The sequence below is a fragment of the Helicoverpa zea genome, chromosome 10 (genome assembly GCF_022581195.2).
Source record: "Helicoverpa zea isolate HzStark_Cry1AcR chromosome 10, ilHelZeax1.1, whole genome shotgun sequence".
In the NCBI taxonomy this organism is placed as follows: domain Eukaryota; kingdom Metazoa; phylum Arthropoda; class Insecta; order Lepidoptera; family Noctuidae; genus Helicoverpa; species Helicoverpa zea.
The window spans coordinates 6,833,610-6,846,517 of NC_061461.1; the positions used below are offsets into that span (position 1 = coordinate 6,833,610).

Below are 12,908 nucleotides of genomic sequence, written 5' to 3' on the forward strand. Positions count from 1 at the left end.
ATGTATATGTTACCGTAAGATTACAAACATCGTTAGATTACAATCTATCTCGAGAGATTGCAAACTGTCGAATTATTGTGAACCGTAACATCTGATTGCAATTTAACGCATTATTTTTCGCTATATTATAATCTATCGATGAGAAATTGTCAAATTGTCAACTGTCCGAAAGCTCTCTCTGATTGGTCAGTCTTTTTGTAAGATCGACCAATCACGACCAGCCGTTCTGTTCCCATGGAGTTCCCGTAGAGTTAGGAATGAAATAGAGGTGTCAGTTAAATAAAATAAATGCTCTTCAAAAATTCTTCAAGTCTTAAATTTATATAAAAATAACTCTTATAAAAATACAGTTAGGTATTTTGTCTTCAAATACAAACTAATATTTAAAAATAAAATAAAAGGGGTGCTAATTAAACAGGCTTCTTTTTAATATCATTATTCGCCCCCAAAAATGTATGTTGCCTTCTAAATTACTAAGTCAGCCACAATTAATAAAGCGTCGAGCATCTAAATAATACTATCTTAGCCACGAGTTATCTTCCACTCTAAATACAACTCAGCATGGTGGTTATTTTTTTGCATCTAAATTTGTAGCATGTGTAGTGTGTATGTGTGTGTCTGTAGCTTAAGGTACCCATTGTATTTAGTTTTGAGTCGTAATAAATCACTCGTGGCGTTTACACGTATGTTTTATTTCATTCATCGACTCCCCGCAACCCGCACACTTCATGGCGACCCTGCCATGCGCGAGCGCCGCGGTGTAGGTTCCCACCTACGTACAACCGTTGCCGGGTGTCGCGTATCGGGCGAATACGGCGAACTCAGCGGATTCCTGTGTGCCTCGGTGCACCCAGTTAGAGCCTTTACAATACCAACGTTATAAAATGGATATAACGCAAGGAACATTCTTGAAAAACAGTCACGTACGTCGATTCAAAAATGGGCAATAGTTATTCAAAAACGGAAGACAAGGAGGTGATAATAGCACAGAATGGAGGAAGTAATACTGCGGTCCAATCTCATATCCAGATAAATAATATATTATTGGCATCGGCCTTGACGATTTTCGCTGTTATAATCGTCATATTGATATACAAAAAGCTGAAGGACAGACAAAAGAAATGGATCGAGAAACATGTTGAATCGCAGTTTATAAGAAGAATGCGTTTGCGGTTGTCGGGAAAGCGAGATCGTGAAGAAGGAAATGAACCCGTGTGAAGAAAATATGTGAATTCCGTGTCAGTGAGCCCGAGTGAAAATAATAATTTAAATCGTCATACTTCGTATGCGTATATTATCAAATCGTAATCAAAGTCAAGTTTTCAAATAGTTATCTCTTAGTGAGTAAATAAAATGAACCAACTGTGTGGCGTCATCTAATATCGACATAATAGGAACTATAAGTGTCCCGATTAAAAATAATCAATAGTTATATTACTGTGCCACTCTATAATTGTTACTAATGTTATAGTCTTATAATTATTTCTTGGATCTTGCAGCAGATTTCAGCCTAAGTATTACGGAATGTCACTTGGCCTTTAAATATTGGAATTATTTTTCGTGTAAGGATCAAACTACGAGGTACCTACATTTTCTTTATGTAAGTATGTTTTAATTTCTTATTAAGTATATGGAAAAAGAGATAGAAATAATTTTTAATGAATTATCTGATATTCAAATTAGTTTGAGGAAGTTAGGCCCCTCTAGAAGGTTACAATATAAGAATAAGGTTAAGGAAAAAATATTAAAAGCTAAAGAATTATATTCGTCGTATAAAACTATTATTAGTATATTTTCTGAGCAAAAAAGCTCGTTAGAATTAGCTGAATATGTTTATGAAGTCTTGAAGGAGAGAATAGATGTTGTTTACGGTAAGATTTTATCGTATAATTTTCAAAGTGACGTAGAAACAACTACTTCAAATATGGAGAAGTTTGAAATTAAAACTGCAACATCCTTGATACCAGTTATGGATGGTTCAGAAAGTACGACAGAGAAAAATCATAGACGCAGTAGAACTATATAACGATTGCCTAAAGGACACAGACCAGAAGAAATTGTTAATTTCTTTTGTTTTGAAAACAAGATTAACTAAAACTGCCAAGCTAAAACTAAAATCCGAATATGGTGACGTAGCAAGCCTTTTACAGGATATAAAAACTTATTTGCTTACAAAAAAGTCCGCGAATGCAATACTTTGTCAATTAAATAATTTGAATCAAAATAATATGTCTGTTTGTGAATATGGAAATAAACTATCAGAATTATTTATAGACCTCACTATTGCGCAAGCTAGTGGTAACGAAAAGACATGCGAAATACTGAGACCTATAAACGAGAAACTCGCTATCAAAAGATTTTCCGATGGATTAAGAAATAAACGCTTAAGCACTATCATTTCAGCGCGGAACTTTTCCGAGTTAAAAGATGCGGTGCGTGCAGCGGAGGACGAGGAGCTGGGGCAGCCCTCGACTTCCGGTGTTATTTTCAGCGCGAGAGGTAAGTCAAACAACAGATATAATAATAATTTCACTAAGAGAGGACATAATAATTATTATAATCGAGGTTTCCACTACCGTACCAATCATAATAGAGGTCAAGGATATAATAATAATTATCAGCAATTTAATGGTAATCCCCGTGGTGGATATACACGCGGAAGAGGTAATACTTTTTCAAAATTTGTAAATAATCATAATTCTTCAGGATATTATCGTAGTAGAGGTACTCGAGGTAGGAATAATCAGCAAAGAATTTTCTCAGCTGAAGGGAGCGAGAACCGCCAAACAAATAACGAAGAAACAGAGACCAAAAACCAGTTTTTTCGGTCCTAAATATTATGACATTTTAACCTGTAATAAAAATGTTAGATACGTCTATTTAGACATTAACAATTGCAGGTGTTCATGGTTACTTGATACCGGCGCGTCCATTTCCGCTGTTTCTAAGAACGCCTTATCAGAACATACTACTTTGTATGAAGATAACATTATAATAAATGGTATCGGTGGAAAAGTTTGTTCAAAAGGGTATATTTATCTTACTTTGCGTACACAAAATAGTAGTTTTAATCACAAATTTTATTTGTTCGATGATTTACCATGTAAATCGGATGGAATTCTTGGTTTAGATTTTTTATCGAAATTTAATTCACATATTAATCTAGAAAATGATACTTTAATTCTATATAACCAATGCGAAAATATTATACCACTATATGTGACACCATCTATTTCACATAATTACTTAACTATTCCTGCGAGAAGTGAGTCCATTCATTACATCTCAATAAAGAATAATAAATTAAATAATGACTGTGTTGTTTTACCACAACAACTACAAGAGGGTTTATTTTTAGCAGCATTAATAGTCAAACCAATAAATAACATTATTCCCATTAAAATATTAAATACTAAAGAAGAATCAATTACCATACCAACTTTTCAACCAGACCTGCACTCATTAAACGATTACCAAATATGCCAGTTTAATAAATGTAAATCAAATGCAGAGAGAGCTAATACTTTGTTAGAATTATTAAAATTGGATCACTTACATCCTACGGAGCGTGGGACTATACAAGCAATTTGTACTAAGTACAATGATATCTTTCATCTACCGGGTGACAAGCTTACTACTACTAATTCATATGAACATAATATTTATTTAAAACCGGATGCTAGCCCCGTATATACAAAACCATACAGGTTACCACACAGTCAAAAACCTGAAATAAATAAACAAATCAAACAAATGTTACAGGATGATATTATTGAGGAAGCTCAAAGTGAGTGGTCTAGCCCCATTTTACTTGTGCCAAAAAAGTCAAATGACGATAGCAAAAAGTGGAGATTAGTAGTAGATTATCGTAAATTAAATGATGTTATACAGGATGATAAATTTCCACTACCGAATATCACTGATATTTTAGAGTCTCTTGCTGGTGCCGTATATTTTACCCATTTAGATCTTAGTCAATCTTATTATCAAGTGACCTTGAATCCCGAGTCACGTAAGACTACTGCCTTTACAACCAATACTGGACAATATCAGATGAAACGAATGCCGATGGGTCTTAAAACCAGTCCAAGTTCTTTTGACTATAGCCATGTCAGGTCTAACGTATGAGAAGTGTTTTGTTTATCTTGATGACCTTGTAATTTTTGGACGTAATTTAGAAAGTCACAATAAAAATTTAATAGATGTTTTTGAGAGACTTAGAAAAGTTAACCTAAAATTAAATCCCAGCAAATGTAATTTTTTGAAAAAGGAATTATTATATTTAGGACACACAGTGTCAGCAGATGGAATTAGTCCAGATAAAGCTAAAATAAAAGTTGTTGAAAATTACCCAACACCAAAAAGTACAGAAGAAGTAAAACGTTTTGTTGCATTCTGTAACTATTACCGGAAATTTATAAAGAATTTCGCAGAAATAACTATCCCTTTAAATAACTTGTGTCGTAAAGATGTTCCCTTTATATGGTCTGAACAATGCGAAAACTCATTTAAAATCATGAAAAAAGCATTAGTATCACCCGTTTTACAATATCCAGACTTTTCAGACGAAAACGAGTTCATTTTACAAACTGATGCTTCTGGCATTGCGGTAGGAGCAGTACTTTGCAATAAAGATATGAGACCAGTCGCTTATGCAAGTCGACCCTTAAACAAAGCTGAAAAAAATTACCCAACTATACAAAAGGAATTACTTGCGATAGTATGGGGAGTAAGATATTTTAGGCCATATCTCTTAGGTAAAAATTTCACAATCATGACGGACCATAAACCATTGTTGTACTTATTCGGAATAAAAGATCCATCGAGTAGACTATTAAAATTTAGGTTAACATTAGAAGAATACGATTTTAACGTTGTGTATATTAAAGGTAAAGAAAATGCCGTAGCCGACGCATTGTCTAGAATTTCAATAAACTCAAATGAATTGAAATGTATAAACAATAAAATAATTAATGTAATGACTAGAGCGCAGAAAAGGAAACTAGAAGATATTACAAATAAGAGTGACACTCAAATCACCAATAATGACACAGACTATCGGCCTGATCAACCGAGAATCGTGGAATTATTGCGGATTCCGAGTGATGCTATAGAGATGATTTTAATAGAAGGAAAAGAATTGAACAAGATTCGAAAAAGAATGGGTATAGAAGTAGAAACCGAGTGTTTTGCTTTCTCCCAAAATAAGAAAGTTTTATACATTAATCTTGATTTCAAAGCACAATACACGCGAGCCGTTTTTGTGGAGAAATTAAGTGAATTAAGTAAAAATATTAATGTCGACGAAATATGTATAATAAAAACAAATAATAACGCGTTATTTATAAAAGAACTAATACAAGAGATTAAAAGTAAGCATATATGGACCGGTCCACGGATATGTATTCTACGAGGTGTAGAAAGAATTGACAATGAAAATGATAAACAATTTATTGTTAATGACTATCACCTACTGCCTACTAGTGGCCATGCAGGCATTCGTAGAATGATAAATAATATTAAAAGAAAATATTACTGGCCAGAAATGGAAAAAGACGTAAAAGAGTTTGTAACAAAATGTGAAAAATGTCAAAAATCTAAGTATTCACGGAATACCAAAGAGCCGATGGTGATAACAACCACAGCTTCATTTGCTTTCGAGAAAGTATTTTTAGACTTAGTTGGTCCTGTAGATCAAGATGTAGATGGTAATAATTATATACTTACGTTACAGTGTGAGTTAAGTAAATTTGTTGAGGCTTATCCTCTTCAAAATAAGGAAACGGTCACCGTTGCTAGAGCATTTGTTAATCAATTTATTTTAAGGTTCGGAATCCCAAAAACTATAGCAACAGATAGAGGCACTGAGTTTATGTCATCTACTATGATAGAAGTCTGTAAACTTTTAGAAATTGAAAAATTAAACTCAACTTCATACCATCATGAGTCGATTGGTTCACTCGAAAATGCACATAAACATTTAGGTTCTTTCTTAAGAATACAATGCAATAATTACCCTGAAACGTGGAGCCACTGGCTACCCTTTTGGTGCTTTAATTTTAATAACACTGTACATTCCTCTACAAAATATACACCGTATGAATTAGTTTTTGGAAAACCAAGTGACATTCCGAGTAGAATAAGTACTAGCATAGAACCTTTATATAACCCAGATAATTATAGTTTAGAATTAAGATATCGTTTGCAAGTAGCACACAGAGACGCACAAAATAATTTGTTAAAAGGTAAACAGGTGCGCAAATCTGTATATGATAAAAACATAAACCAAGTCACATATAAGAAAGGTGATTTAATATTGTTAAAAAATGAAACAGCAAATAAATTAGATACTTTGTATAATGGTCCATTTATTGTTATTGAAGATAAGGAACCTAATGTAATAATTATGAAAAATAATAAAGAAGTAATGGTACACAAAAATCGGACAAAATTGTTTAAAAAATAGGAATTTTGTTTTAGTCTCAGGTTTGTTATTTTATATATAAAAAAAAAAAAAAATAGTATGTCAAATTTTTTTTTTTTTCTCCTACGCCTGTGGTGTAGTGTGTATGTGTGTGTCTGTAGCTTAAGGTACCCATTGTATTTAGTTTTGAGTCGTAATAAATCACTCGTGGCGTTTACACGTATGTTTTATTTCATTCATCGACTCCCCGCAACCCGCACACTTCACATGCATTCTAACAGTAAACTTCTTAAATACTATTAAATGACATCATAAAAATATTTATTTACCTTCTAATTTTTTTACTCGTACCTACTGAGTTTTTTGTTTAAAATATAACACATCCCATATTAATTGACCCAGCATGGAAGTAAGCATGCAACATGCAGCAAGCATAACTTCTGTCACGGCTCCGGCGCTGCGGGGCTCCGGCGATCCCATGCGAGCTTATCGTCGCAGATGGTTTTCACGCTCACCACCGCAGCTTCGGCTTGCTGGCCGGCTCCGCCGGCCAGCCTCAGCCGCGGCGGCGAGCGCTGAAACTACCTGCGCCTCAGCTCGCAGGCCGCCTCGCCTCTCCGCGCCTACGCGGTTTTGAATTGCACTCTAGGGGTAGGGCAGACAAGACTACGTGGAGTCGGTTTTGCAGCGATTCGTTTTCGTCACTAACTTCAATTTTTAATAAAATTTTTAATTTGAGTCTTAAAAATTAAGTACAATTTTTGATTTTATAAAAAATTAAACCGTCACTTATTTTTGCACGTCAAAGAGCTGTGACACCGGTAGTAGCAAAGAACATTGTCTTTTTTGACGTTCTACCAATCAGCGCGCAAGATGCATTCCGTTCTACGCCAGTTGACAATTTGACCGCTCTACATCGCTCTCGATCTTACAAAAAGACTGACCAATCAGGGAGAGCTTTCGGACAGTTGACAATTTGACAATTTCTCATCGATAGATTATAATATAGCGAAAAATAATGCGTTAAATTGCAATCAGATGTTACGGTTTACAATAATTCGACAGTTTACAATCTCTCGAGATAGATTGTAATCTAACGATGTTTGTAATCTTACGGTGACATATATATATATATTAAGTGTCATTTACATGATGGATTGTACTTGTTTTAGAAAAATAAAGTTATTTATGTTTATGTTTAAGTTATTTTCAGCCTTTTCTTTGTTAAACTTCTGTGAAATAGGTCTTTACTTGGTAAGAAGAGGCTTTCGCTATGCGAGTATACTTAACAATTTCTTCGAATAAGTTGCTCGCTTGACTTGTATGGTATAATTTTCTCAGAGTTGATTTACAGTAAAATACTGTAAACAATCCTATTTTGGAACGCTTATCTATGGAGTTTCTTGCCGGTTAACAAATAAAATAACATTGTACTGCTTTTCAGACAAAAATAACCGAAATTTATTTTACTCAATAAAATCGTACATAAAGTAATCAGATTTCGTATTTTTCTATTATAAGTAGAAATGCAGAATAATCCCATATTATGCACAATAATAATTTTAATAACGAAATTTAAACAAAAGTAGATTAAAGGAGCTGAAAAATAATATTGTTAAATATTCATATTATTTCTTCACAATTATTTATTTAATTACAAATTAGGAGGATTCTTTTCAGCAGTGATGTGGTGGCACCTTGTTCTCCAGAAACACTTTCCGCTTTGGAGAGCAAACACCCTGCCCCATCCGATGACCTTTCTTTTCCCGACCCCCCTGATCCGGACACCCATACCCTCCTTATTACAGGTCGACAATTGAGCACGGCAATAGGCTCCTTCAGGAGCGGTTCCGCAGGCGGCCTCGACGGCTTGAGTCCGCAACACCTTAAGGACCTTACCTGCCCAAGCGCCGGGGAAGCTGGTGAGTCGCTCTTGAAGGAGCTTACAGCCCTGGTCAACCTTATGCTCGCCGGCAAGGTGGACGAGGCCGTCATCGACGTCTTGTATGGAGCGAACCTCTGCGCCCTACGCAAGAGGGATGGCGGCATTCGTCCAATTGCCGTAGGGACTACTTACCGTCGCACGGTAGCCAAGATTTGCTGTAAATTTTGTAGTGAGGGTGTTTCGGAAAAATTTCAGCCCCTTCAGCTGGGTTACGGCTCAAGAGGGGGCTGCGAGGCTGCCGTGCACGCGTTATCGACCTATTTAAATTGTGGCAAAAGAGAGGTCATAATGAAGGTTGACATAAAGAATGCCTTTAATTCAGTCAATAGGGACACCTTGCTGGCAGAAACGAAAAAAGAGTTACCCCAAATTTACAGTTTTATTTGGCAATGCTACAGACATCCATCTAAATTACTATATCAGGACAACCTTCTGGAATCTTCTGTTGGCTGTCAGCAGGGTGACCCACTCGGGCCTGTGATTTTCAGTTTAGCCATAAACCCAATAATTCGGCAGCTAAATTCGGAATTCAACGTTTGGTACCTTGATGACGGAACCTTGGGGGGCAAAGTAGATACAGTACTTGGTGATTTTTCTTTTCTCCAAAACAAATTTCAAGAAATAGGTCTAAATCTAAATTACTACAAATGCGAACTTTTTGTACCGGACAATACTGACAGACAAGACACACTTTCAAAATTCAATGCAATAGCCCCGGATATTAAATTAATTGATAAGGACTCTCTTTGTCTCCTTGGTTCCCCAATATATGAAAATTCATTTTCGAATTTTATTCAGGACAAAATACAAAATTTCAATCATATTTCGGAAAGGCTGCTCCAAATTAACATGCACTCAGCCATTACAATCATTAGATATTGTTGTTTTGGCCCAAAATTAACATACTATTTGCGCGCTTCCACTCTATGGAAGCACACAAACCTTTTGGAACAACTTGACCAAATTATCAGACACACATTATCATCAATTTTAAATGTGGCCCTAGACGACCGAGCCTGGGTTCAGGCTACTCTTCCCATTCGCATGGGAGGGCTTGGCGTCCGCAAAATTTCTAGTATAAGTTTACCGGCCTTTATATCCTCCGTCCGTGGTACTGAGAAATTGACCAGGAAAATTCTCCCTTCCACACTGGTCAATTGCGAGGTACTATGCCTGGCTGAGGTTGTAGAGGCTTGGAAAATCACCTGCCCGAATATTGATCTACCCGTCAACCCATCCTCTCAGAGACAGTGGGATGAGCCGCTCTGCAGAGCTACACGGAATAATCTGATTAATACGTCAATTTCTTCTGCAGAGCGAGCGCGCCTTCTGGCTGTGGGCGAATGGGAGTCGGGTTTATGGCTTCTGGCACTTCCGTCGTCAAACATAGGCACCTTGTTTGACGACACCACTTTCCGGCTAGCTATTTGCTTGCGATTGGGTGCTCCGTGTTGCTCTCCTCACCGCTGCCCATGTGGTGAAGCTGTCAGCAGCCTTGGACACCACGGCTTGTCATGTAGCCGCAGTGCCGGCCGTTTTGCACGGCATGCGAATATCAATGACATAATCCGTCGCGCTCTTGTTGCCGTCGGCGTTCCAGCCATATTAGAACCCAATGGTCTGGCACGCGACGATGGCAAGAGACCAGACGGTATGTCGTTGTTCCCGTGGAAGATGGGTAGGTCTTTAGTATGGGACGCGACCTGTGTCGATACTCTTGCTCCATCTCACCTTCCTAGCTCGGCGCGATGTGCTGGTTCCACTGCTGCGGCTGCAGAGGACCTCAAACGGCGCAAATATAGTACCCTGGTGGGTAACTATACCTTTGAGCCGTTTGGGGTTGAAACCCTCGGGCCGTGGGGTCCAAGTGCTCATCTCCTATATAAGGATATCGCTAAGCGACTTGCTGACACTTCAGGTGACCCAAGGGCTGGTTTTTATTTTGGCCAAAAAGTAAGCATTGCCATCCAACGTGGCAATGCTGCCAGCCTCTTGGGTACACTCCCGGTGGGCAGCGATGAGGAGGAGTTTTTTGATGCAATTTTTTAAATATTTTTATTTATAGTAAGTGTATATATTAGGTAATAAGTTAGTTGTATGTTGTATATATATTTATTAGTAACTAATTAGCCGTAAAATTAAATTATAGATATTCATTACAAATATGTTGTATGGTTTTATTTTGGAAGGTACTGACCTCATTAGCGTAACATGTAGTAGATAAATAGGTTTTTTTCAAAGAACCTTTGAAAAGGAAGCTGAAAGAAAACCTTAATAAAAAAGTTCTATACATTTGTTCTTAGAAGGCTACAAATAAGTACTTACATAGTATACAAAGAATTCACGTGAGCCTCAGGGTATTTTTGTAAGGGTGCTATTTAAACAGGCTTCTTTTTAATATCATTATTCGCCCCAAAAATGTATGTTGCCTTCTAAATTACTAAGTCAGCCACAATTTACGAGCATCTAAATAATACTATCTTAGCCACTCGTTATCTTCTAAGTAAACCACTCTAAATACAACTCAGCATGATGGTTATTTTTTAGCATCTAAATTTGTAGCATGCATTCTAACAGTAAACTTCTAAAATACTATTAAATGACATCATAAAATATATTTAACTAGCTTCTAATTTTTTAACTCAGTACGTTTAAAATGTAAGCAAGCAACATGCAGCAAGCATCGCTTCTGTTACGGCTCCGGTGCTGCGGGGCTCCGGCGGTCCCATGCGAGCTCATCGTCGCAGATGGTTTTCACGCTCACCACCACAGCTTCGGCTTGCTGGCCGGCTCAGCCGGCCAGCCTAAGCCACGTCGGTGAGCGTTATAACTACCTGCGCCTCTGCTCGCAGGCCGCCTCGCCCCTCCGCGCCTACGCGGTTTTGAATTGCACTCTAGGGGTAGGGCAGACAAGACTACGTGGAGTCGGTTTTGCAGCGATTCGTTTTCGTCACTAACTTCAATTTTTAATACAATGTTTTTTAATTGAAGGTTATAAATGGCAATATACTAAAAACGAGGCCGCCTTAGTAAATTAGATGACAATGTATAAATAAGAAGGACAAGTCACAATAATTGATAATCTGTACTTGAAGCTTTCTATAGAATATTTAGTTGGCGTTGTAAAAAAGACGAATTAGTTTATTAGAGGCTATGTCACTTCCCCGTTGCTTAGTTATAAAATTAGAAGTTTAATCATGTGTCCAATAAATAATTTTGTGGCTACACTTATAATTTCCCTTTTTGTAAGAAGACAAATCAAAGTAAAGGTACGTACCTTTAATAATTGTATTTAATTAGTGATCCTGATACATATTGTTTGCACAACAAAATAACGTAAACTTACCTAGACCTACCTTGTACTTAGTGGGATGTGATTTTGGGTTATTGAAGGAAAAAATAAACTGGGTATAAAGAATATTAGGTAAGTTAACGACTATAAATTGATACTCCACAAAATTCCAAGAAAAACTAAGTATGTCATAAGAAATCAAATCTAATCCAGTGTAGGTTTTATCTTCTATATAAATAAAAAGCAATTGTTGTTCGTTAGTCTGATTAAAACTCGAGAACGGCTGGGCTGATTGAGCTGATTTTGGTTTTAAAATGTTTGTCGTAGTCCAGGGAAGGTCTAAACGGTGAGCAAATAAGGGAAAAAAAAAAGTATTGTGTCGTGTGTTTGTGACTTAGGTATCTACTAAATATGCCTCCAATAATTAATAGAGTAATATAATAGATGCGAATACATTTTCTCTAAAAAACATACATAACATGCTTATGGAAGGTTGTCTGAACGTCACTTTGCATTAACTTACATAACATTATTTACATTATAGGTACTGGCCATCTCAATGACATGAAGTGAATGGCTACATTACCTTATTGCAACAATAACTTAATCCTGTAAGCAAGGAACCTATATCTATCTAATATCGTCGATATCATGGAGATGTATTCACATAACCATTACGTAATTGAATTCCTGGCCGAGAAGCAGCATCCCTCCTAATGGTTCATTTCAATTTTAGATGCCAATAACAGTTCTCACGAATGCCTCCCAACGCTACGACGTTTAACACATTGCCGAACTAGGGTAGCAACTGGCTTTTATTGAAAATCTATTTGTTTTCAGCCAAAAATTACACTAACATATAAAGTAATAGTCAATTCAAATAATATAGAAACTATATGAAATAGGGGATTTTCTATTTCAGCCTAATTTAACGGAACTGTAAACAACGTCGGTATCAAATTGTTGCGAAATACATCCTAGAGATAAATTCACCCAAAAACATAGGAACCGGCGAGTATCAAATTCCTGCCGGAAGGATAACTGTTCTGGTGTAGGGTCATAAATAAACTATCCTTGAGCCTCGCTCAACCTAGATTAAGTGTAGTATAGGGTCACTAATCTCACCCTACCACGTAGTAAAAATAAAAGCGAGTGTTAAACAAAGGGAGGCGCATTGCGCGATCGTAACTTAGGCTAGAGACAATGCGAACCACAGTGCAGTTCCTGTTTACGACTTAGCACGTTAT

General features: G+C 36.7%; 1 protein-coding gene across 6 annotated transcripts in view; it reads left to right on the plus strand.

Annotated features, from left to right (window-relative positions):
• Window positions 1–661: 661 nt before the first annotated feature.
• LOC124633765 (glutamate receptor ionotropic, kainate 2) overlaps window positions 662–12,908 on the plus strand; it is a 37,842-nt gene continuing 25,595 nt past the window's right edge. For all 6 annotated transcript variants that reach the window (XM_047169090.1, XM_047169092.1, XM_047169095.1 and 3 more), the window contains exons 1-2: window positions 662–1,600; window positions 2,404–2,499. The gene's annotated coding sequence lies outside the window, so the exon portion shown is untranslated. The remainder of the gene's footprint in view (window positions 1,601–2,403; window positions 2,500–12,908) is intronic.